At 41.4% G+C, this 25,965-nt stretch overlaps 2 long non-coding RNA genes across 2 annotated transcripts in view; both read left to right on the forward strand.

The window, feature by feature from the left end:
- LOC107501772 overlaps positions 1-19,629 on the forward strand; it is a 74,443-nt gene extending 54,814 nt beyond the window's left edge. The window contains exon 3 of the long non-coding RNA XR_001594864.2: positions 19,545-19,629. This is a non-coding gene — a long non-coding RNA (uncharacterized LOC107501772). The remainder of the gene's footprint in view (positions 1-19,544) is intronic.
- On the forward strand, positions 19,629-23,700 carry LOC118600332. The gene is made up of 3 exons (XR_001594867.2): positions 19,629-19,706; positions 20,905-21,001; positions 22,763-23,700. It is a non-coding gene; the product is annotated as an uncharacterized LOC118600332 (long non-coding RNA).
- The last annotated feature ends 2,265 nt before the right edge of the window (positions 23,701-25,965 follow it).

The following is a 25,965-nucleotide window of genomic DNA, read 5'->3' on the forward strand; positions in this document are numbered from 1 at the left end:
AGTTCCTTTTGCCTATTTTTAAATTGGGTTTGTTGTTGAGTTTAAGGAGTTCTTGTATATTTTGGATACTAGTCCTTTATCAGATGTGTGTTTTGTAAACATTTTTTCTCCCAGCTTGTGGCCTGTCTTTCCATTCTCTAAAATCAGTGGACCTTTCATATATGTACAGTTTGGTGTCACTGTCCTGATTTATGCTAAGGCGCGAGCAGTTTTACCCGTAATTATTGTGAAATATCAGTGCAAATCAATACAGAGAAAAAGCAAATGGCATTTTAATATTATTTCAAAAATAGTTTTAATTTTTGGACACCCCTGAAAGGGTTTGGGGATCCCCAGGGCCCAAAGACTGTACTTTGAGAACCACTGGCCTAGAGCAAACAAATACAACCCAGGCTATTCTTTAGTTCAAGTCTCAGAAAGGCCAAATGTAATTAGAAATATGAGTTCTCCGAATGTAAAGTGTTAACTTAGTTTTCTGCCAAAGGATTTAGAAGGCACAGAAGAAATATTATGCACTGAAGTCAGTGTTCTAATTCATTGGGCAGAGTTAATTTTGTTTAGGTTTTTTTCCTGGTGATTCTTGGCAGAATATTGTATTTATTTTTCAAGACGTACATTGTGTGTGTATAATTATATCAACTAAAGTTTGTGAGCCAACAAATGTCTCTGAATAGCTAAAATATTGGTAGGTGATGCCCAATATATATTTGTATATATAAACAATTTATGCACCCTCAACTTTTCCCTTTCGTACTCCTTTACCAGTGTTCAAGAAACAAAGAAATAGGGAAGGAACTCTAGCTTTGAAAACCAGATGGACCTCCTGGATTTGAATCTTGGCCATTTAATCTTGTTTAACTTCTCTGAGCCTGTGTCCTCCATGTGCAAAATCATTGTCAAGACTGTGAAGATTATGTATATAAAACGATATATAAAAATGGTCTGGAACCTCATAGGTATCACTCAAATAGCTAACATCATCACCAAAAGTAATTCCCTCCATCTTTAACAAATTTACAATCTATTCTTCTTGCCCAGGAAATTAGCCTTAGCCTTTTACTAGAGAAAATACTAATAAGACTTAGTATATCTTTCTAGGAATCCTATGTTTTCACAAAAGCCTAAACATTAAACCAGAGGAATAAATATCTAGTATTGCCAACCCCCAGCCAAGGGACGAAAGAGGTAAATGAGATGCAGCTAGAACAGAACCTAAGGATGGAACCGTAGGAGGCGTGATATACGACTGAGGAGGTGGCTGAGACCCATTCCAAAGACAAAGCTCTAGTAAAGGTCAAAAGTTAAGGGTGAGAGAAAATCATGGGTGCATTCCGGAAGTCTCAGGACCAGAAATCTGTGGTGAGCCACCAGCGAAATGTCACAGGGATGTGCTTCCCCACACAGAATTCTCATGGGCGAGATTAACTGCATATTCCCTTCGACCAGAAGCACCTTAATGAAACATCTGGAAAAGGCGGTATTTTTAAGGCAAAAGTGGTCGTCTTGACATTCTTGAAATGAAGAGTTTGGGTTCCGGAGCCACACGACACACGCTTTGCATCCTAGCTCCTCTCGCTCCTGCGTGACTTAGGGTAACCACATAAGGCAGTTCTGCCTTTGTCGTCTTATATGTAAAATGAGGAGTGTTATGAGGACTGTGCTCCACGTAAAGCATTCTGAAAAGTGCCTGATGTGAAGTAAGAGCTCAGTAAACGCCAGCTTTTGTTATTAGTCTACCACCCATGCCCATGCACCTGACTGACACTGAGTGCAGCTGTATGAAACCTCTGTGCAGTTTACCTGTCTCCCTTAGACACTCTGATGTTTTTGGTGAAATGTATTCTTCTGCTTCTAGTTCCAAGTTAATGTGAGGGCCAAAATTACCAGTAAATAGACAGTGCTATTTATGGAGACTCTAGATCCTTTACCAGTGACCACAACTTCAGGCCATCGAGTTTGCAAGCTACATATCTGGCAAAAGACCAGTATCTAGAATATATAAAGAATTATCAAAACTCACCAATAAAATAAACAAAAAAATACAACTAGATGATAACCAAAAGACAAGAAGAAGATAACATTAAAGATGTCAAAAATAGACCTGGTTCCATAGTGTGGTGGTTAACGTGTCTGCTTTACTCACATAAGGTCCTAGGTTTGCGCCCCAGTGGAGCCATGGTCCATGGTCTATGGCCATGCCACCTTGAATGAGCTCGATGTCTGATCTCAGAAGCTGAGCAGGGTCGAGCCTGGTTAGTACTTAGATGGGAGACCACCTAGGAAGACCAGGTGCTGTAGGCATAAATAATAATAATAATATAATAATAATAATAAATGTCAAAATCACATGAAAAGATATTCAATATTGTTATCCATTAGTGAAATCTAGATTAAATACAACATAAGATATTATTACTTGCCTATCAGAATAGCTAAAATTAAAAAAATAGTGACAAGTGCTGGCAAGGATACAAAGAGACTGGATCACTCATGCATGGCTGGTGTGACTGTAAAATGGTTCAGCCACTCTGGAAAACAGTTTGTCAGCTTTATAAAAAACTAAACACGTAATGACCATACAATCCAGCAATTACACTCTTGGCATTTATTCCAGAAAAATGAAGACATATGTTCAGTTCACACAAAAACCTGTACACAAATGTTAATCACAGCTTTATTCATAATAGCCACAAACTGGAAACAACCCAGATGTCCTTCAACTGGTGACTCATTAAACAAACCGTGGTATATCCAAAATACTACCGAACAATAAAAAGGAGCAAACTGGATACACACAACAACTCCTGCCTGACTCTCCAGGGGCTTATGCTGAGTGAATAAAGCCAAGCCCCAAATGTTATGTACTATATGATTTCATTTATATGACATTCTGGAAGTGGGAGAATTATAGAAAAGGATTAGTGGTTGCCAGGGGTTGTGGAAGGGGTCGGGGTGGGAGAGAAGTGGGGGAAAGCAACAAGGGAAACCTCAGTGGTGAAGGCAGAGAACCAGGTAAAGGGTATATGAAGCTTCTCTGTATTATTTTCAGTTGCATGAGAATCTACAATGATCTTAAAATCAAACAAGAGTCAGATAACGTTTGCGCTGCTTGGGCAAGAACATGGTAGATGTCCTAAGCGTCCTTGGCTTAGTCATGCTCCAAGGCTGCCTCAGAATGGCTGTTCAACTGCTCGCCTCAGGTGGTTTCTTGTTGCCTTCTTCCTAAAATGGTCCAGTTAATGCTTACCTCAGCCCTGCAAAGGGCTATTATTCCCAGTTTTCTTACAAGGAACACAAGGTCAGTGAGGTCCACTGACTTGCCCTAGGCCACAGTGTTGCAAAGTCCAGTGTTCTTAAACTTTAAACAGCCATCCCATGTGGAGACGACAGAGCACTTTAGTTGCCCAGAGGAGCCAGGTGCTAGCCCAGGGGGGAAAGTAGAGCAGGGTGAAGCCCCGCCCTCAGGCCACGGGTCAAGACTATGGGTCCCCAGAGCTATTGTTTGTCATTATCCAGAGTTCTAGGGTGGAGAGTGGGATAAGAAAAAGGAGAGAGAGGTTGGCAGAGGCTGACAGCACTCATCACCTGGTGGGGGAGGGGAGTAAAAATCCCACCATCCAAGTGTCACTCTTAGAGATCCAGAATTCAGCTCATCTGCCTGAAGGGCACCCCAGTGGTCCCAGTGTCCCCAAAGATGGCAGGCTGGGACACAGGCTCTGTTTGAGTCTCCTATAGCTCCCACATCCAGCCTGGTAAGAAATTACAACTACATTAATAACAGCAAAAAAGTCTTATTGCTTAGAGATAATTTACAGATGGGACAGCTTATGGAAATTTTTGGGTTCCGTGCTAAGGAATTTGGTTTGTTTTTGAAGGCAAAGGGTGTCTACTGAAGAAGTTTAAGAAGTGGTTATATGATTCGTAATTTTGGATTCATTCCAGTAATGTCCTTTATAGCCAAAGAAAGTCCCAAAGCACAGGTCATGTTCTGCAGTCACATCGTTTTAGTCACTTTCAGCCTGAAATGTTTCCTCAGTGCTTTCAGTATCTTTCAGAAACGACATTTTTGAGGGGTTTGGCTGGCTATTTTGCAGAACGTTTCTTGATTTGGGTTTGTCTGATGTTTCTTATTAGATTGAGGCTGTGCATTTTGACAGAAATATACCAGAAACAATGTTGTGTCATTAGTGAATCATATCAGATGATATCAATAGGTCCCATTAATTGTGCTGTTTAGATCATTAGATTAAGATGCCTGCCAAGTATCTTCATTGGAAAGTTATTATTTTTCTTTTTGTAATTTGTAAATTCATTCTCTTATGGAAAGATATTTTGAGACAATTGTAAAGATGCTATTACTCAAATTTTTACCCTCTAGTTTTAGTAAAAATTAATGATTCTTCGTGAATCAATTATTGCTATAATGGTTGCCAAATGACAATTTTCTACTTCTGTCATTTCTTTCATACTTATTAGATGGCTTTCTTCTGTAAAGCAGAAATTTCCCATCTCCATTTATTTATTTACACACACATGCACGTGTACACATACAGACTCGTATTCATATTTAATGAATCCCTTTTCATCTTTCTGCATTGTATATTAGGTGTTTCTCTTGTAAACAGCATAGAGCTAAACTTTTATTTTCCCCAAATTTTCCAACCTTTAAACAGTGAGTTTTATTCATTTATATGAATTATAAAAATAGTATTTCTGGATTTATTTCTACAAAAAATTATGTAGATCTACATGTACTGATGTAATAAACGAAGATGTAGTCTTAAGGGAAAAAACAATTTGTGGAAAAGTATTATAGTATAAGCCCATCTGTTGGGGGAAAGAGTATATGTACATACATTTCTACAGTTATATAAATTTCTGGAAGGCTACCTAAGTAGGTTACCATTGGTTATTTCTAAGGAGCTGGACTGTGAGTAGGGGTCTACTCTACTTAAAGTTTTATATAGTATTTGAATTTCAACATCTATGAACAGGTATTATTTTTATAATTTAAAGGCCCAACATCTGCCTACCACAAGCTCACACCTTAAGACAGAGACAGATAAACACTTGCATGGCATATCACCCAAGGCTATTAGAGGAAAGCCCGGGCAGGCTGCTGTAAGAGCAGGCAAGCTAAGGGGACAGGGTTGGCTCAAGAGAGAAGACATGGGAGTGCAATTCTCCAGTGAGGCACCTTCATTCAAAGGCTGCGGGCACTGGGATCCGGCAGGTTTGAGTCTCTGTTTAGCTCCTCGTTACCTGCGTGGGCTTCAGCAAATTCTGCAAGTACCGTGGGATCGTTGGGAGGATTAGAAATTATTACATATGTGTAGAGTACCAAAACCATGCCAGCATAAACATTCCATATATTTTTGAGGAAAAGTAGGTGTTCAGCAGGGGGAAGAAGGGTGGCCGAGAGGAGGCGGCCATTGTTCAGAGGAAGAACATGGGGTCCAAGCTTTGGGTGCTGGCCTGTGGGCGTGGAGACACAGGGACAGCGAATGAAGAGCACTGACTTCCATGCTAAGGAGTTTGGTTTGCATTTCGAAGGGAAAGGGCATTTACTGAAGAATTTTAAGCGGAAGTGGTTACAAGATGAGATTTGTAATTTAGAAAGGTCATTGGCAGCAGACTGGGGTGCAGGTGTGTGTGGCTAAAAGTAGAATTAGAAAGGCCCATTAGATTGTCACAGTAATCCAGGAGGAAGATGAAGACGACCTGAATTAAAGCACTTAGCGATGGAGGAGGTTGAATCATTAAGACCTTAACACCTCTTGAATGAAGAAGTCTAAATACCTTTGTCTAAAGCATCTGTGTATGGTGGTGGGTACAGATAGACAGGTAGAGGGGTAGATCTGGAGAAGAGAGGAGTCCAGCCTTAGGCATGCTGAGTTTAAGGTGTCTTTGGGACATATAAGTGGTGATTAAGTAAGACAGTGGATATATGAGGCTGTAGTTCAGAAGGAAAAATCTGTGCTGGAATGAATTAAAATTTAGTTTGTTAGCGTAAGAGAGGGTGGATAGCCAGAAATGCAATGATTACTTGGAGTAATGATCAATCACGAAGGATTATGAGCCTTGGTGGATTACTTAGTCTTAACGCCTCTAAGTGGAAGGCTGATCAAAAGTCTCAGTATCAACAACAATCAAGGCCTAAGGGAGTGTCAGAGGCTTAAAGATGACACCAGGAGGCTACTGCTGATAAAATAACCAAATAATTTTGAACATCTCCAAAAACTTCAATTATTTTGCTTCCAAGTAGAGCTATGAATGCGACAACTGTTGAAACACCTTTGGCGAGTGGTAGATGTCACCTGAAACCTACAATGATGTTATTTCTTCTGATTAGAGATTTAAGGATATGGATTGGAGAGTAGTCGATAAAGACTATTAAATCAGATGAGATTCCTGAGTAAAATATTTGAAAGTCCATGTTCAAACCTTTGGGTATGGTTCATTGTAGTTCATAGGGGCATTCATATGAGGAGAATTGGGTGAAATGATCAGAGCAGTATTAAAGAAAAATTAAGAATCAGATATTTTTGTCTTTCCAACTGATACCTTGTACTGATATCTTGTATAATTAATTGATAGGGTAACCTAACGTTGTTGCTGTAGGTCGATGTCTTCCCATGAGAGTTTTCAACCTGGATACCTAGTGGAGGGATTTCACAATCCACAGAGCCCTACAGATTGTTTGTAAAGTATCAGGTGAATATATGTGTGCATTTTCTGGAGAGAAAGGCCCTGAAACCATTATTGTAGCAGTTGATCTTGTTTTTTCTGGTTTCTCCTTTTTCTATACATTTTTCCTTTCTTGCTTGCTTGTGTTTTGGGCTTAACAGACCATGGGAAGAATTTTCTTACCCCCTTGTCTAGCTGTGTTCATCCCACATCTAGTTAAAATGATTGATGACCCTTGGTCTAGAACAGTGACTTCAAACCCCCTCCTTCTCTTTAAAAAATATATATAGAACATTCTCTAATCTTTTTGTTTTATTAAAAAAAATTTTGACCTAGAGACCAGATTTAGAATGTAGTGACGTCAGGTCCCTATCCCAGGCCATCCCACAGATGTAAATTTGAGGTATATTTTAAAACCACTGGTCTAAAGCAGGGCATTGGGGTGGAGATCAAGAGAACAACTCCATTAGAGTCCCACAGGGGAGCAGCATTAATCAAGGTGCCAAGGAACACAAGATAAGTACATTTCTGATCTGCTAGGCTTAAAAGATTATCCCAATGGGGTGGCTCTTGAGGGAAATGGAGCAAACCCTGGCTCCTCTGGTTGGTTTAGTTGTAGAGTGTCATGTGAGTGAAGCTGACTTGGCAGGCCTGACGTCTTCATCAGTTCGATCAGGCCGATTTCGTGCCTACAAGGTACACTCCGGGTTGCAGCTGAACTTCTTTCCAGAGTGGGCTATTTGTGAGAAATTTAGAGGAGTGTTTATAGGGCTACATGTGACTCTGTCATGCTGGGGGGGCGGGGGGAGGGGAAGCCCCTCAAACTGCAAAACTGTATATATGATTTGTTAATTATGAAGAGGATCCTTTTGTAAATATGCATCTTGAGATGACTACTGGATAGCTAAGAAATCATCAGGAAATGAAGCCATTAGTCCCTGTAACATCTTCACCCCTATTGACTGTTCATAATGAGTACAGCAGGTCCCTGAATAATGTCATTTCATTGTAACATTGATGAGGGAAGAAAATCAATTTCCAGCAGGGCAATGGAGTTTGCATGTTCTCCCCATGTCTGCATGGGTTTCCTCCCACATCCCTAAGATGTGCAGGTGAGGTAAATTGGCATGCCTAAATTGTCCCAGTCTGAGAAAGTGCGTGTGTGTGTGTGTGTGTGTGTGCGTGCGCATGCATCCTGCAATGAAAGGGCTCCATGTCTATGGTGGGTTCTTGCCTTGCACCATGAGCTGCTAGGACGGGCTCCAACCACTTGCCACCCTGTGCTGGAATAAGTGGGTTGGAAAAGCACCGTCTCATTTGTTTTTATTAATCTTTCTTAAATATGCGTAGCTCATACTTGTTTCAATGTTTAATAGTAGAAGTGTTTCAAGTCTTTATTTAGAAGTTGGTAATGTTTTTGTGACCAGAAATATATGTAGGAACTTAACTCTTGTTTATGTCAATTAGCCTGTGATAACACTGGTTTCATTACACATTGTTTAGCTTAAACTCACAGTTTCCAACGTCATCCTATTGATGACATTAAGTAAGGACTTATTATACATAGTTATCCTTAGGCTTCATCTTCTTGGGACAAAGGAGAGCCCAACCAGACAGTCTTGAAGGTTTTAAAGTAGTTGTGACTCCTTCTATCCGGTGTAGAAGCGTTAGACACTTCCACAGCATCATGACGCCATGTTGTCTGGCCACTTCTTTTCCAGACCTAGTGAGGCCAGGTTACCTGTCCAGCTGCTAACATCCCGTTTGTTTTGAGTAACCTGGATATTTCTAGTCCCCTAGGCTTTGGTGGCCCAGGTTGCACATCTAGTTCCCACATTTCCCCATCCAGCTTTTGGATTAATTCTCTTACATGCTTGACTAAAGTTTTCCAATTATCTGGGCTCAACTCTTCATTTGATGCCTCTCTTTCCAAGAAGAGCTCCATTCCCTCTCTCCAGGGCTTTTGTCACCTACCTGGATTTGGATTGGACTTGCCCCCCCTTGTTGCCTGCCATTCCTTCTCCCCCGTGACCCTCTGGGCCATATCTTGCTGCTGTCCCTGGGCGAGATGTCCTCACTCCATAGCAGAAGCATAAACTCTAGAGAGAGTCACTTGCAGAAGCCATCTCTTTATTCCAGTGATGTCACTGCCCAATATTTTTTTTTTTCGTAATTCTTCTCTTAGAGCCTGTATCACATTATCTTTAATGTTTTCAGTGACTATATTTCAAGAATTGGCTTCCCCCCCCCCTCCCAAACAGCCAGACATTATTCAGGGTCAGGCACAATAATGAAGACTGTGATCAAATACGGCACCACTGTTTGTGTCACTAAAGCAATAAGATTGATTTTCTTTTGTAATTTGTAATCTAGGCTCCAAAAGAAATTCCACTAGACCATGAGCATGAGGGGCTGAGGCTCTGTTTTTTCCACTCTTCACTTAAATGCTCAGCTTGGAAAATTGAGGTTGCTTTATAAATATTTGTTGAGTGAACGAGTAGGAGGACTTCCAATGATGTATGGAGCAGAGCATCACCATTTGAACAAGGAGATGACCTCTCAAGGTGACAGTCTTAGAGGACTCTACCGGCTAAGCACAGAAAATCTGATACACATGATCCTCGGCCCTTATTCCTTTATGCTCATATGGAAATATACTGCTGATGAGTTGCAAGCCTACAGAGTCAGTGACAATTAAATCAGGAATGTAAACCTTGGGATCATCTACATGTTGGAGCCATGTGTGCAGATGCTGATCCCAAGGGAACTGCTGCAGAGGCTGACGGTCAGTACGTGTCTAAGTCTCTCTGTTATAAATCATTATTACCAGAAATTGAAAAAAAAAAAATGTTTTCAAGTATAGCTCAGTGCTTTAGATAGACTTGTTTTTCTTTTCATGTAGTAGAATCACATCTGGACATTAGTTAGATATATTTCATCTAAAAATAGCATTTATCCAATTTACTGTCACTTGAGGAGAGAGTTTTTTTTTTTTTTGAGGCAGACTCCACTTATAATTCTCTGCAGTCTTTCATGGCTCACTGCCATTTAATATAAAAAAATAAAGATATCAAGTTGTGTGTGTGTACGTGTGCATGGAAGTACAATGAAGTAATTATTTTTATAGACTGAAAAAAAGAGACAACTCCCTGTCATTCCCCTTTTCTTCATTTTTTTCTTTCAAGTTGTCACTGATGTTCCTGATTATGTTGTTGAGCCCCAAACTCGGCACTGGTGTGAACGCCATCAGACTTTCCTTCGTACGATTACTTCAGGGCCATGGTATATGAGTTTGGGGAATTTTGTCTGTTTCTTTTGACTGTCTTCTTTTCACTGTCATTGATGACGTCCTCTCATCAATCTACCATTTGGGGCTTAGAAAGAAAAGAGGAGAGAGATGAGAAAAGAGTCAAGAAAGAGACATGAAGGAAAACAGAGAAGCGGGTTAAAGCACCAGGCTCATGAAGACCTTCGGGGGCGGTCGGAATATGTTTAAAGGCAGACACTGGAATTGAATCTGACTCAAGAGAAACCAGTGTGCTGCCGCCTCTACCTGAGGCACTGACATTAAGTAAATCAGCGTTGGCTCTGGAAGGGACCGATTGTAAATAAGGAAGCACTTACCAGTCAATCCCAATTTCACATTTGTCAAGATCCTTGGGAGTTCTGGAAATGTTTATCTTTAGGGGCAGGACTTGGACCCTTCCTGCCTTGGACACTGGTCCTGTCTCCCTTAAGAGAACTCTGGCTTTTGCCCTTTTTCCCTAGGTCACATTGCTCTTCCCTACTCCCCAACCCCCCTCTCCCACCTCCGCCCCACTTACCAATGGGATCATTAGATGATGTTTTCCTTTTATTTATTTATTATTTATTATTATTTATGTCTACAGCACTGCATCTTCCTAGGGGGTCTCCCATCTAAGTACTAATCAGGCCCAACCCTGCTTAGCTTCTAAGATCAGACTTCGGGCTTGTTCAGGGTGGCATGGCTGTTGACCATGGACAGTGGCTCCACTGGGGCGTGAACCCAGGACCTTCTGCATGTAGAGCAGACGTGCCAACTGCTACACTATAGAACCACATCCGATGTTTTCCTTTTAGACCCACCTTCCAACTGGAGTTAATGGGTCTGACGTGTCATTGTCATAATGTGTTGTCCATCACATGTCCCTCAACCCTCAGCTCCTTTCCATGCTGTGGGGAAAGGTTTCCTGATTCCGTCCACAACCTCCGCCCTTCTCATTTGTGACTTTCCATGGGGAGTGTAAAACTATGACCTGACAAAGAGATGTTAGGGCTATAGCCTGAGCTATGGCACTGAGCAATATTGGCTGAGCTGTACAGAGATTCAACCCAGGACCTTGGTGTTGTCAGTACTGTGCTATAAGCAAGTTTGCCGATGTCCAATCTGCCCATCAAGATGAGCTTAAACACATCTGCTTAGAAGATTCTCTTCCAATCCACTGACACAGGGTTCTTCCAATTCCTAAGCATATCCAGCCTGTAAAAACATTTGCAACATCTACCCTGAGAGTGGACCTGTTGAGCCATTTTCTCTTAGTGAAACATTAGTATAGATTTTTCTTCAGATACATCTTGTCCTTAATGAAACAATAGACTTAATGGTTTAAGAGGAACTCTCATTTGACCTCAGTTATTTGCAACCTTCATTTCTCAACTATAAAAACTTAACAGATATGTATCATGGGTGGAATGAAATTAATTTTTACCACCCACAATAGTTCATTAGTGAAATAAGGAGAGTATTTAATGGATTTCTGCTTGGTATGCCTAAAATTATTTCACCATAACAAAAGGTCTTGAAAGACTAAGAAAAAAATGTGATGACAATTAAATTGCCTATCTGAACAGAATTACTGTATAGGAGGAAAACAGAGTCTTAAAATAGGTTTTTGCCGAGCTGAAAAAGATGAAGAAATCTATAAAGGAAGAACAAAGGTGTTGCAAATGGATGGGATGTCTTTTTAAAAATACCAACACAGTACTTGTTCCTTGCTTGCAGAGTCCCAGGTTTTCACGATCTTTCACGCTTCCATTTCATTTTTGGGGGTGTGTGACTTCCTTCGGTTAGAATAGTCAGCAAGCTCGATTTCTTGGCTTTAAAAGGTAAACCTTCATTCTTCCCAAATGTACAGTAAAGCTTTGTACTCGTCGTGTTTTGAAACCTACTAATTAAGAATTTGACACTTTCTATGAAAAAAAAGGCCAACGGGCAGAAAGACAGCAGAAGAGAGGGTCTGACAAACAAACATTGCCCAGCCATTTAATAGCTGCCTCCTCTATAATTTCAGAGGTAGAAGGGATCTCAGCAGCCATCTAGTCCAACACCCTCTTCTACGGATGCAGACAATGAAGCAGTGAGAGGATAAGTGATTTATTCAAAGGCAAACAGCCAGTTAGTGGCCAAATAAGAGAAAGCAGTCCAGCGTTCACTTTAGCACTGGAACACTTATTTACTTGATAAAGGCTTGCCTGGACTTCAGCACAAATCCATGGTTATAGCTATTAATCTTTATTAATGCATCTACTTGAAACAAATAGCATTCCTTTGAAATGTCCTCTAACGTACACTTTTCACAGATAATATTTCAATACTTGGTCCTTTGCTCTCCATCCTGGGCCCGGGTTTGTGCAGTTTGAAGATGTTTTCCTGCAGATCCCACTGTAAACCAGTGGGATACCTGGTCGCCTTCGGTTTGTTAAGTCAAGGAATAGTGTCCCTCCTCAGAGTGAGAATGTTCTGGAATCCTCTTGGTCTCATAAGGCTTGTCTGTCTTACCTCCCTCTGCTCCTCTTGGCTCTGAAAGGAAAAAACAAGGAATGAAATCCAAATTTCTTTTTCATTACCTGGTAATATTATGCCAAAACAACTGTTGTACTTTTCTGGTTTTCCAGCTGTTTGTGTTTTTATTGTCTAAGGTTAAAAATATTTTCTGATTATCACTAGTTATTTTCTGGAAGGTCAAGAGAAGGGTAGGTATGATATCTAGCATCCAGTGTGTCTCCTGCCATTTTGTTCTAATAATTAAGTGCTTAATTCTGTGCTGGGCATTTGTTGTATATAGAGAGTGGGATTTAAAAAACAATAGACATGAAAGTCCCCATACTCAAAGAATTTTTAGTCTGGGGAAACAAAATGAAAACAAAACCAGAAAATATAGGTGGGTGAGTGATAATAGAGTAACCATGATGGCCGGCCATAGGTAACTTTGTAAAGTGGGTGGCATTTAGTCTCTTCTTTCTGCCTCTCTGTGGCAGTCCCTTGTTCCCTCACCCTGCAACTCACCTAGACGTAGAGACGAGCTAAGAGGGCTGGAACCAGGGCGCGGCAAGTGAGGCATTTGCTCTGGGCACACAACTGAAGGGGCAGCAAAAGTTCACTAATCAAGGTCGATATTTCGACGTAATATTTTAAATCCAAATTAATGCAAAAAAAAAAAAAACGATGAGCAAAATAATACTTTATCTTATCGATTTTTCTTTTGCCTCAGGCCCTAATACCTAATACGGCTACCCTGGCATTGTTAATATCTAGAAATAAAGCAGCCGTGTGTGTGTGTGTGTGTGTGTGTGTGTGTGTGTGTGTAGGGGGAGAAAGATCACAGCTGGAAGAAACCTTAGCCCTAGAGGGTTAGGTTAGTCCAATCAATTTTAGAGGTGAGAAAACAAATGTTTTGCCTCAAGTCAATCACAGAATATCTTTAAAAATAACAAAGCTCAGGTCTCTTGATCATCAGTCCTGTGGATGGTTACAGAATGGTGGCTTCCAAAGCAGGAGAAAGTCACCATTCCCAGAAAGAGGTAAACTTAATGAATTTGTCAAATTAGGCCATTTTAATGGGCCACAGACATAGAGCTTTTAAAATAGTTAAGGTCCCAGAGCACATGCATCATCTTTTTCAATACTGTGCCTGTAAGGATTCCAGAAGAATCGCATGGCCTGGGGACCCAGCCACAGCCTTGTTTTGGATGCTAGTGTGTTCAGGGGTTTGAGGGGAGTGGCCGGGGCGGCTATCAGGCCCAATTGGTATTCTCAATGTCCTGGCTAGGAGACCCACCTGGCTTTGGCCATCAGGGTAAATACTCTTGCTCTGTATCCCTGCCTTGCTCTTTGGCTCTGCTTACCAGGGCCTTCCCTGGCTTAGAATACAGTCCAGGTATGTGGTGGTGATGAAAGTCTCTGTTTCTCCTTGCTCATTTTCCCATCCAAGTCTAGGGGGACAAAGACTATTCTATCTACACAAAAGGGTTATAAAGACAGAGTTCTGAATAAGGCAAAGGACAGCCGTGGCCTGAGGTTGTTCCAGATCTAGCTCTTTCTTTGTCCTTCATGGCTAAGCTCTAGGTCCCACGGATGCTGAGGTGCTGGTCTTAGAAGTCCGGGAGCAGCTCTAATTCAGGTGATCAACTCATTCTGAGTTGCTTAGGACTTTCCTGGTTTGGGCACTGGACATCCCCAGTCCTGGGAAACCCCTCACTACCAAACTGGCACAGTTAGTCAGCTTCAATCTAGGAACCAGAAGCCAGTGGTCACTAAGCCACACAGTGATCTTTAGATCATTATGAAGGTGGAGTGGTTGACCTTTTTTCAAGAATAGGATGGAACCCCAAGTGTGTGGAGTAAAGGGGCAAATGAACTTGCTTTTCAAGTTTGGGCACAGGAACCCTGTTAAACCTGTTCTTTAGCCTCTGATAAGAATCAGATGCTTCTGGCCAGGGTCTGTGCTGAAGGCTGCACTTCCAAAGTAGTGAGACTTTATTACTAACTCCGTGGCACTTGGGCTGCAGGCCAGACGTGGCTCTTGAGGATCCTTGGGTAATAGGCAAGCAGTGATGCTGGCAACAGGCAGACTGGAAAATCCTGGGCCTTTTATCCCTGCCACTATTGGAATCAGGGCATAAGAAATGAAGGGAGCTGCTGCTGTACCCAAACCTATAGGGACAGGATTTTTAGGATGATACACCCTCCCTGTAAGACCAATCACAGTATCTTCACAGTTACCAGGCTATACTTGTCCTCTGTGCTCAGCCTCTTTTTAAGGACAAGGCTGATGGAGATGTGTGAGCCTGTCAATACCTGCATGGTATGTAGCAGTCTCTCACCTGATTTTGAAAGGGAGCTATAGACAGGAAGGCAAGAGAAGGTTGGTAAGCCCATCAGTTATTTGTTCCCTCTGGTGTACACACAGTCTCTGTTTCTCTGTCTGTCTCTCACACACACACCTGATCAAAACATACAGAACCCTTATGGGAGGAATCAGAACTGTAAGGTCCCAAAGGAAGCCAGAAATGACAGCAGAGTAAGCAAAGGAGGTCTGGGTGCCCAGCAGCTCAGTGTCCAGGGTCTCCTGGTAGTTTCACCAAGCTAGTTCTCAGGATATCTTAAAGGTACCACTTAACCTCCAGTAATAACTTCCATCGTACTAGAATAAACAAAGGCTACACAGGTTTCAAAGAGATCACAGGCTATGGAAGGATCTGACAAGACCGTATGGTTATAGACTGGGTAGCATGAAAGGACAGGTGAGATTTAGATAGAAAGATTGAGGGTGGGGAGATATAACAGATGAGGGGTGGCCCAGGCTCCAATCAGTGAGCTGGGAGAGGTTTTAAGAAGAGCCTGCATCGAAGCAGATAATAATCTTTACTGCTTTATAGTTACTAGTGTATATACCTGATTGTGTCTAATTCCCCTTCTACTTACTTCCTCGACTTTCAAATTACAACATCCATAAAGACAGGGCTGTGTCTTGTTCAAGACATACGGGCTATGTCTGTATGCAAATAAATGCTTAGCATGGTGCTTTAACATCATAGGTATTCAGGAAACATTTTCTGATAAAAATCAATGTGGAATTTAAGCACTGATTTATTAACGTTTAGGGCATAAATCTTGGGACAAAAAATGGCCACCATATATGTGAAAATAAACCAAGTGGAGAAAACTGAAGTCCACATCAGTTGTAGCAAGAAACATCCGAGTGCCCCAAATACAATTACAGATTATTTTTCTGTTTTTTCTTTTCAATTACAGTTGACAGTCAATATTATTAGTTTCAGGTGTACAGCATAGTGGTTAGACATTTACATAACTTATGAAGTGATCCCCCTGATAAGTCTAGTACCCACCTGACACCATACATAGTTATTACAATATTATTAACTATATTCCCTATGCTGTACTTTACATCCCTGTGACTGTTTTTAATAACCGCCAATTTGTACTTTTTAATCCCTTCACCTTTCTCACCCTCCAGCCTCCCCTCTCATCTGGAAACCATCGATTTATTCTCGGTATCTATGAGTTTGTTTGTTTTGTTTGTTCATTTATTTTGCTCTTTAGATTTTACATATAAGTGAAATCACATGATATTTTTGTCTTCCTCTGTCTGACTTATTTCACTTAGCATAATATACTCCAAATTCATCTATGTTGTCCCAAATAGCAAGATTTCATTTTTCATGGTTGAGTAACATTCCCTTGTAAATGTGTTCCACGTCTTTATCCATTCATCTATCAATGGACACTTAGGTTGCTTCCATATCTTGGCTATTGTAAATAATGCTACAATAAACATAAGGACACATATATCTCTTCAAATTAGTGTTTTGGATTTCTTTGGATAAATACCCAGAAGTGGAATTGCTGACTCATACAGTGGTTCTATTTTTAATTTTTTGAGGAGCCTCCGTACTGTTTTCCATGGTGGTCGCACCAATATATACTCCTACCAACAGTGCACAAGAATCCCCTTCTCTCCACATCCTCACCAATTCGTGTTAGTTGATTACCATTCTGTTTGTTGTCACACCATTCTGACAGGTGTGAGGTTATAGCTCATTGTGGTTTTAATTTGCATTTCCCTGATGATGACTGATGCTGAGCATCTTTTCATGTCTATTGGCCATCTGTATGTCCTCTTTGGAGAAATGTCTATTCAGGTCCTTGCCTATCTTCTAATTAGATTGTTTTTATGGTGTTAAGTTGTATGAGTTCTTTATACATTTTGCCTATTAGCTCTTTATTGGATGTGTCATCGGCCCCAATCAGAAGGTCGTCTTTTCATTTTGGTTTCTTTTGCTATGGAAAAACTTTAGTTCGATGTAGTCTCATTGTTTACATTTTTCTTTTGTTTCCCTTGCCTGAGGAGATATATATAAAAATATATTACTAAGAGCAATGTCAGAATTTACTGCCTATGTTTTCTTCTATGATTTTTATGGTTTCAGGTCTTACATTTAAGTCTTTAATCCATTTTGAGTTTATTGTTGTATGTGGTGTCAAAAGGTGGCCTATTTCCATTTTTTTTTTTTTTTTTTGCGTATATCTGTTCAGTTTTCCCAAGACAATTTTATTGAAGAGACTCTGTTTACCACGTCGTATATTCTTGCCTCCTTTGTCATAGATTAATTGACCATATAGGTGTGGGTTTATTTCTGGGCTGTATTCTGTTCCATTGATTATGTGTCTGTTTTTATGCCAGTACCATTCTGTTTTTGATTACTATTGATTACTATTTGATTAGTATGACGAGTCTTGTAATATAGTTTGATATTTGGTAGCATGATACCTCCAATTTTGTTCTTTCTCAAGATTGCTGTGTCTATTTGGGGTCTTTTGTGGCTCTTCGAGTTCTGTGAAAAATGCCACTGGTATTTTGATAGAGAGTGCATTGCATTGAACCTCTAATTGTTTCAGTAGTATGAACATTTTAACGATGTTAATTCTTCCTATCCATGAGCATGATATATGGTTCCATTGATTTGTATTTTCTTGTTTCTTTCTTCAATGTCTTATAATTTTCCAGGTATAAATCTTTCACCCCTTTGGTTAAATTTATTCCTAGGTTTTTTTTTGGGGGGGGGATGCAATTGTAAATGGGATTGATTTCTTAATTTCTCTGATAATTCATTATTGGTGTATAGAAATGCGTTAATTTCTGAATATTAATTTTGTATCCTATAACTTTACTGAATTCATTTATTAGTTCTAATAGTTTTTTGGTGGAATCTTATAGGGTTGTTTCTATATAGTATCATGTCATTTGCAAATAATGACAGTTTTATTTCCTCCTTTCCAATTTGGATGACTTTTATTTCTTGTCTGATTGCTATGGTTAGGACTTCCAACACTATGTTGAACAAAAGTGGTGAAAATGAACATCCTTGTTTTGTTCCTGATCTTAAGGAAAATGCTTTTAGCTTTTCTCCATTGAGTATGATGTTAGGTATGGGTTTGTCATATATGGCCTTTATTATGTTGGGGTATGTTTCCTCTATTCTCAGTTTGCTGAGAGTTTTCATCATAAATGGATGCTGGATTTGTCAAATGCTTTTCTAGCATCTATTGATATGATCATGTGATTTTCATCCCTATGTGGCATACCACATTAATTGATTTGCAGATATTGAAACAACCTTGCACCTCAGGAGTAAATCTCACTTGATCACGGTATATGATCTTTTTAATATATTGTTAAATTCACTTAGCTAATATTTTGTTGAGGATTTTTGCATCTACATTTTGGCATCATCAGGGATATTGGCCTGTAAATTTTTTTTATAATGTCTGGCTTTGGAATTAGAGTAACAATGACCTCGTAAAATGAGGTTGGGGCCTTCTCTCCTCTTGAATAATAGTTTGAGGATAGGTGTTAATTCTTTGAATGTTTGGGAAAATTTACCTATGAAACCATCTGGTTCAGGACTTTTGTTTGTGGGGAGTGTTTTGATTACTGATTAAATTTTGTTAGTAGTAATTGGTCTGTTAAGATTTTCCATTTCTTCTCGATTCAATCTTAGAAGAGCATACGTTTCTAGGAATTTATCCATTTCTTCTAGATTATTGAATTTGTTGACATATAATTGTTTGTAGTATTTTCTTATAATCCTTTATATTTCTGTGGTGTCAGTTGTACCTTCTCTTTGATTTCTGATTTTATTTGGGCCCTCTTTTTCCTCGATGAGTGCGGCTAATGGTTTGTCAATTTTATCTTTTTAAAGAACCAGCTCTTGGTTTCATTGATCTTTTTCTTGCAGTCAAAGTTGTCTCAAGCCTCTGTTGTACCCAAAGGAATTGCTCAGCCCCCGCGGTGCCACCCGGGTGTAAAAGGGACACTAGTCAGCCGCGTGCTATGAAGCATCAGAATACTTGGAAATGGGTGGACAGTTGAATTTTCTACTCTTTATAGAAACATTCATTAGTCCTCTTGTGGACAAGGCTCGCCAGCTACATTAAGCTCCTTGTTAAGACCATTAAATGAGTTTTGTTGTGCAAAACAAGGAAGTTTCCCATTGACATTGCCACTAAGCCCTACCTATTCGGTAGGTTTCGCTGGATATAGGTGGCCAGGGATTTCTTTCATTATTTTTAAGAATGAAAAACATCTAAAATTGGGAAATAAAGGGGACTTTTATCTCCCTAAAAGGAATGGCTGTAGAACAGCAAAATCTTTTTCTATCTCCAGAAGGGAATTGTGGCAAAAGAATAAAAAGCTTTACGGGGAATTACTGGTATTATCAAAGGCTTTTCAAAATAGATTTGAAATGAATAGTTATGTGCCGGTTTTATTACTGCTTTGTGCGTTTACATTTTGTTTTTGTGTGGTATTTTCCTCCCCGCTATGAGATGGTTGCTAGGACATAAGAGCAAATAACTTTTATTGTGTTGATTTGGGACTAAATATATTATAATTTGGGCTCACAGCGCCATTTTTCGACAGTTAGATTATGAACTTTTTGAGGGAAATTGAGCCCACGTTCTGTAAGCTGCTTCCTTTCCAGCTGCCCTTCAAGTTATGATGTTCTGTTCTCCCCATCTCTCTGCGCTTGGGCAGCCTCTGGACCAGATGCTGCTGGAGACAAACCAGATGATCCAGTATGGGCACCGCCAGGCTCCAGCACTGTCTCCTCCGAAAAGACCCTTGTCAGAATGTTTTTCCGGATGACTCCATGGACACAAAACTCAAGGGATGCAACTCTCCTACTAGAGAAAAGTGGTGAGTAAATCGAAGTTTTGTTTACCATGTCAATGTTTCTAGTAACCTGCGACCACTTCAGAGATGCTTTGTCTTCATTTCTGACTAATCTGTAGTTGGCAGTACTTCTTACCTAATCTATCCCATAACATTTTCTATAAAGGTAATGAGCTGTAAATAAACTCTTAAGTACACCATAGGAGCCCACTGCTTATAAAAACCCTTTTAAAAAATAATAGTCATTTTTCTCTGTTCCTTATTGCTGTCTTAGCAGAAGTGTGGGTTCCCCTAGAAGCAGACCTTGAGATAGGGGTTGAAGTGCCAAGGGTTTATTAGGGAGGTAATGCCAGGGAAGAGCAGTAGTGGAATGGAAAGTGAGACAGGGAAGGGAAGGAAATCAAAAGATATGTCATAGAGCAGGTTACTACTGTGGGTAAATGAGGCTCAGTCCTGTAGGGGATCTCTAGGAGACAGTGTAGAAGACACACCTGAAATTTATATCACCTGAGGGTGATGGAGCTAGGGTACTTATATATTGGTTCCGTCAGTCATTGGTTGAAGGCTGCTTCCAGGGAGGGAGTGGGTGTTAATTTCCTAGCACTTCTACCTTCTACATGGGCAGGAGATGAAACCCTAGAAAGCTCTTGGACTGTAAGTGCTGGTGGTGGTTGGAAGCCAAACGTAAATGGCTATGGGCAGGACACCAACACATCTGTTATAATCTGTTATACTTAGCCTCTTGGAGTAGGTGAGAGGAGGTAGATTCTCCATTGCTCCTGAAAGCCACTAAAACAATGATTCTTTATTGGTGTCTTCTCTATGCATTTTCTGCAAACCAAAAAAGGTTTTTAGATTTAGTATTAGGAAAGTGAAGTATTTCCTTCAAAATATTTTCTTTATACAGAAATACTAAGGAGTAGAACCAGTGGCCACATTAACAACTTAATGTCAAGCCTTTTCATAATGCTCTAATCCATCACTTTAAGTAGATGGAGGATATAGAAGCAAACATAAACAACCGTTATTCTGAAGATAATATTTACTCCACCATTGGTGGTATTCTATGATTAGCATATGCTTTCCCCTTAGATGCTTTTCAAAAGTATCTGCAGGTCCTTGGGTATCTCATAGATGATGGTGTTGCAGGCAGACCATCTGTAACTTTTCCAAGTGGGCAGGGGACAAACAAAAGTATGTGACATTGTCCTTTATTCCTTAGTACCAGCTCCAAATACCGACAACTGAAAAGCGTGATAAAACCCAGGCATCCTGATTCCCATGACATCTCATGAAAATTCTGGAACCTCCTGTCCCTGGTGAGTCCAGCTGCTCTCTTTATCCCTGAGGGCACTCTGGCAGCCAAACCAGTCATGCCCCTGTTCTATTGTTTTGAGGGTTGATGAGTCTAAGTTCTTAACATAACACAGAGGGATCTCGGTGACGAGAATCAAGCTCATGGCATCTCTATTGCACAGATGCCACAAAAGAGTGGAGCTGAACGTCCCTTGGGAGGCACAGCGATGGACTGGCATCCTGGCAAAATGGAATCCAGAACAGTTCTATAGTGACTTCCAATTCTAGACCCTGATATGTAATTCATGAGGTTTTAGAGCTAGGAAAAACAAAAACCTTTAAAGATTATCTAGCCAACCTATTTTACTGATTAAGGACACTGCATTCCAGTGTGGTTAAGTCATTTGCACAGAGTCAAACAGCTAGTAAAGAGCTGGACTGAGGAGAGAGAGCCAGTCTTTCCCCACTTTGCTGTGGAATTAGAAAGTTAAAGCAGCCGTGTTTCTCTTTGGATTCGGCAGAAGTAAATCTTCGGTTCCTCAAAGTCTTTGAATACCTGCTTAAGACAGTGCAGGCATGGTGGGGATCTGGAGACCAAAGCACAGTGCCCACTCATCATGGCTCTTAGCAACGTAGATGTGGAGAAATAACTACACAATCTAGCAGAAGTTTTTTCTTTTCTTTATGTGAGGCTGTATGATGAACCGAGGCACTCACCCTGGAACTCATGTTCTTATAAGCCTACAGCTACCGGTAAGGAAACCAGCCTTCCGAATCTGTGCCGAGACATGGGGCTCTAGGGAAGACAGGAGAGAGAGGCTGGCATCCACGTACACTAAGATAAGGGAGTAAATTCCCCAACCCCTGGCTCCCCTCGACTAAGATGACTGTGAGGGTCAGGGCCGGCTGCCTGGCAAGATGCCCTGCCACATGAGCGGCCACTTCCTGACTGCAAGGACGTAGGCAGGTACTTAATCCTTCTAAGATTCAATTTCTCCTACTTTGATTATGCTGTAAATAACAGCATCTACAGTGTTGGCTGGCCCGAGGTCTAGATGAGGTCATGCATGTCACATTCTTAACACTCAAATCGTTCAGTGTTATTTTCCCCCAGTTGGTACCTTCTGTCCCGGCCCAACAACACCTCCTCACTTCTTCATCTTTTCTCTAGAGTTTCCCCACCATCGCTTTTCCTCAAAACTCACCGCTCAGTAATACTCTCCTCTCCCTACTCTTTGGCACTGTCTGCTTATCTTCTTTGCTCTGTGCTTCCCAGCTCTTCCCCTCCTATTTCTATTCCCTGGCGTTTCTTCCTTCTTACTCTTCCGATTCATTCTCCATCCTTCGTCCTGTTTTCTCTATTTTCTTATGATTTATGCTCTTCACCCCAGTTCCTTTCCCCCGCCATTTCCATTCCCATGCTACTAGGTTCTCTCACCCTTCTCTGCTGTTATTTTTCTTACATTTATGTATCACCTACTCCCTTTAGCTTCCCCTAGCTGCTCCTTCTATACCCCCCTCGCTCTTCCCTCACCCATATGCCATGCCCGATTAGGAGCACAATCCCCACCTCCGGTCTCTCCCGTTCACGGTTTGGATCCAGGAAGCATACCCAGTTGTGTGGCACGCAGCCTCTGAGATGGCCACCAAAGGTCCCCACCTCCTCGGCATGGGCTGGACTTGGTAACTTGATTCTAATGAATACGACAAAAATGATGGTCTATCACTTCTAAGCATAAGTTTAAAAAGCCTGACTGCCATCTTGGGTGCTCTCTGGCTATCAGAAAACCAGCTGCCACGGTGTGAACTGCCCTGTCGAGAGGCCCACGTAGAAAGAAACTGAAGCGTCCATCCACCAGCCAAGAGGACCTGAGGTCTGCCAACAACCATGTGAGTGACCCTCCCTCTGCCAAGCCTCGAGATGACTACAGCCCCTCCAATGCCTCGATCATAGTCTGTGAGAGACCCCCAAACCTGAAGCACTCAGAAGATTCTCCTGATGCCTGACCCACAGAAACTGTAAGATAATCATTATTGTCTTAAGCTGATACATTTTGGAGTAATTTGTTATACGGCGATATTAAGAATGCAGAGTTGTCCTATACAGATCACCATTCAGAAATATTTATCTTGAGCAAATCGCTCCCCATCTTTGGGTCTCTTTCTTGGGGGTTAGAAATCTAGTGTCCCAAGTCTCCCGTTCCTGAAGATATCGCCTGTGATGTTACAAAAAAGCTTGTCTGTTCTACTGCTTAGCACAGGAAGCCCAGCTTAAACCCGCACATCTTTGCATTTCAAGCTCCATATCTTTATATTTGTCTCACATTTTTCTTTTCTATTATCCGAAGTCTGTTTCTAATTTCTGACAGAATTGTAGTGGCCTATTGTGTGCCTTGCTCTGCATGACATGCCAATTTCATCTTGGAGTCACGGCTATTGTCTTTCTCTGCTAACCTCTCGTTTTGCAAAATTCCAATAGAACGTGTGAACATAGAGAGTTGCCCTTGTGCCTGATCTTGGCGCTGTGTGGCCCCCAAACAGGGGTGGATGATAGACAGACAGCCTGTCTGCAACTGAGGCATCTTTTCTTGCTTAAAAATTTGCTTGCTAGATTGCAGACTCCCTTCCAACTTAAGCAAAGACTGGAACATATTAAATAAAAGCAGAGCTGAAATTGGATGGAATGTCTCAGCCACTTAGATTCAGACCTTTCAGAGGGAGCATGTGGGGAAGGGGCTGGGATGTGCCTGCATAATGTAGGAAAGGAGACTTCCATACCTTCCTCATACCATTCAAGTTGTGAGCAGGGGCAACATATTTTTGCTTCAGCAGGGCCTGTAACCCAGGATCCATCACTTATATATGGTGTCCATGGCAACCAGGCAATGGTATGGGATCCCTTCTCACTGGGGAATTCCTTTTATGGCTCATTTCCGAAACCAGCATGGCCAGTACACGAATCTGCAGTTTCCCAGTTGCTTAGCAACCAGCTCCTATGCTCTAGTCACTAGGAAAAGCAGACAGTTTTTTTTTTTTTTTAAGTGTCGTCAGAATCATATGTTACATTCTCTCTACTTTGTCTCTTTAGAATAAAATAATTAGTGTGTGATAAGGATGCGGGAAAGGGCAACTGCTCCCTGTCGTTGACGCGTCCACTGCTCCTGGTGGGTTGTTGCAGGCAGGGAGAGGGAGGGAAATGTTAGTGTGCTTTCGGCTGGTAATTAAGCAGCGCGAGCCATCTGCACACTGAAAGCTCTACATTTTTCACATCTCGTGGGGGCATCAAGTAAGCAGGGGCCAGCAATCTGTGTGCTGCGGTCCCTCCCCCAAAACCAGAAAACCCAGGCTCCACCCACAGGTGTCACTGGACCATCTCTCCTTGGCTTACTTACATTCGTAGGGGGGTGGGGCGGGGGAGGCCAAGCTGGTTTGCTGGGTTTTTGGTACAAAGGCAAGGAGACCACTTATTCATCCCCCTTGAGTTACAGCAGTGGATTCCAACCCCAGGGGTGATTTTGCCTCCCAGGCTACATTTGGCGAGGTCCGCGGATTTTTTGGTTGTCACAGCTGGTAGCAAAAGGGGATGTTACCAATATCTAGGGGGTAGAGACCAAGGATGCAGCTAAACATCCTACAATACAAAGGACAACCACCGACCACAAAGAAATATGTTGCATGTTGCTCACAATGTCAGTATGCCAAAGTTGAGAAACACTGAGTTAGAGGAACCAGAATATTCATCCGCCTGGTTAAAAGCTATTTGTTGACAAGGTAAAAGGCGGGACTCATCAGAATCCATTCAACAGGCACAACTGCGACTGGAATGTCTGTATGGCACAGAATCCCCCTGCCCCTGCCAGCAGTCGATTTAGCAAAAGTGTGGCACGGAGAGCCCTCTGGAGTTGGTGGCTATGGAGGTCACCACCGAGGTTGCCCTCCTCTAACGGGGAGAGCAGAGATGGGATGCTCTCTCCGCCTTCCGGGAAGGTGGCCTTGGCCGTGGCCAGGTTTGGTTTCACATACTGGGCCTCTGGTCTATGCACTATGGGCTCTTAGGCATTTTACATGATCTCTGAGACTCAGTCTTCGCAAGCCCCAAAAAATAGAAATTAAAATGGGTGTTGAGAGAATTACACGGCAGAACCTGCAGAACGCCTGACCCTATTACACCCTCCACTTCTTCCCCTTCCTGTCTCAGTCTTGGGACCCTCATTGCCCCTTCTCTCCTGCTGGGAACTTTGAGCTTTTGAGGAATACGAACAGATGTACAGAACCTATAACGACTGAGGCATTTAGTAATGAGCAAAGGACAAAAGCACCAGTTCTGAAATTTCGGCTGTTAGTCTTAGACTAAACTGAGGTGCGAAGGACAGAAAAACATAAGAAATGGGTGGAGAGGCAGTATTGACATTAAGAGTATGCCTGGGCTTCAAGTTCAAGCTCTTCCATTTTACTGGCTCTGTGACCTTGAGTAGTTATTTAACCTATTTGAGTGTTTTCTCATCTATGAAATGGAGATAATTATCTCTTATAGTATTATTGTAAGAATTAAAGATAATGTATATAAAAGTGCCTGGACTGGAGAACCTAATGTAAAGTAGGCAACTTTTAACATGACAATATAGTGTATACACCCACATAGGCAATCTTTTTTTTTTTTTTTTTTATAGCAAGATTGGCGTATATGGTCAAACTCAAGATCTTTTCCACTGATGCTGAGAGTGAGGCTAAGGCTGTGTGTTAGAAAGACACAACTGGCCCTCTTGTTAAGTGCGACAATCAGATTTCCCTCAGTAACCTATGATAGTTCCAGTGACCACAACGTTACATAGTTTTAAAGCTGTTTCCATTTTCAGCCTGTGCTACTTCCTGGGAGGTGGCAGGTACGAGTTCATACATTTAGTAACCATTTTTCACTTGCTTGAAATCTTGAGACCATCTCAGGGTACTTCCCAGTTCTAACAAGTAGGGTTTGGCCTATATTCAC

This window comes from Rousettus aegyptiacus, unplaced genomic scaffold, assembly GCF_014176215.1.
Source record: "Rousettus aegyptiacus isolate mRouAeg1 unplaced genomic scaffold, mRouAeg1.p scaffold_m13_p_6, whole genome shotgun sequence".
In the NCBI taxonomy this organism is placed as follows: domain Eukaryota; kingdom Metazoa; phylum Chordata; class Mammalia; order Chiroptera; family Pteropodidae; genus Rousettus; species Rousettus aegyptiacus.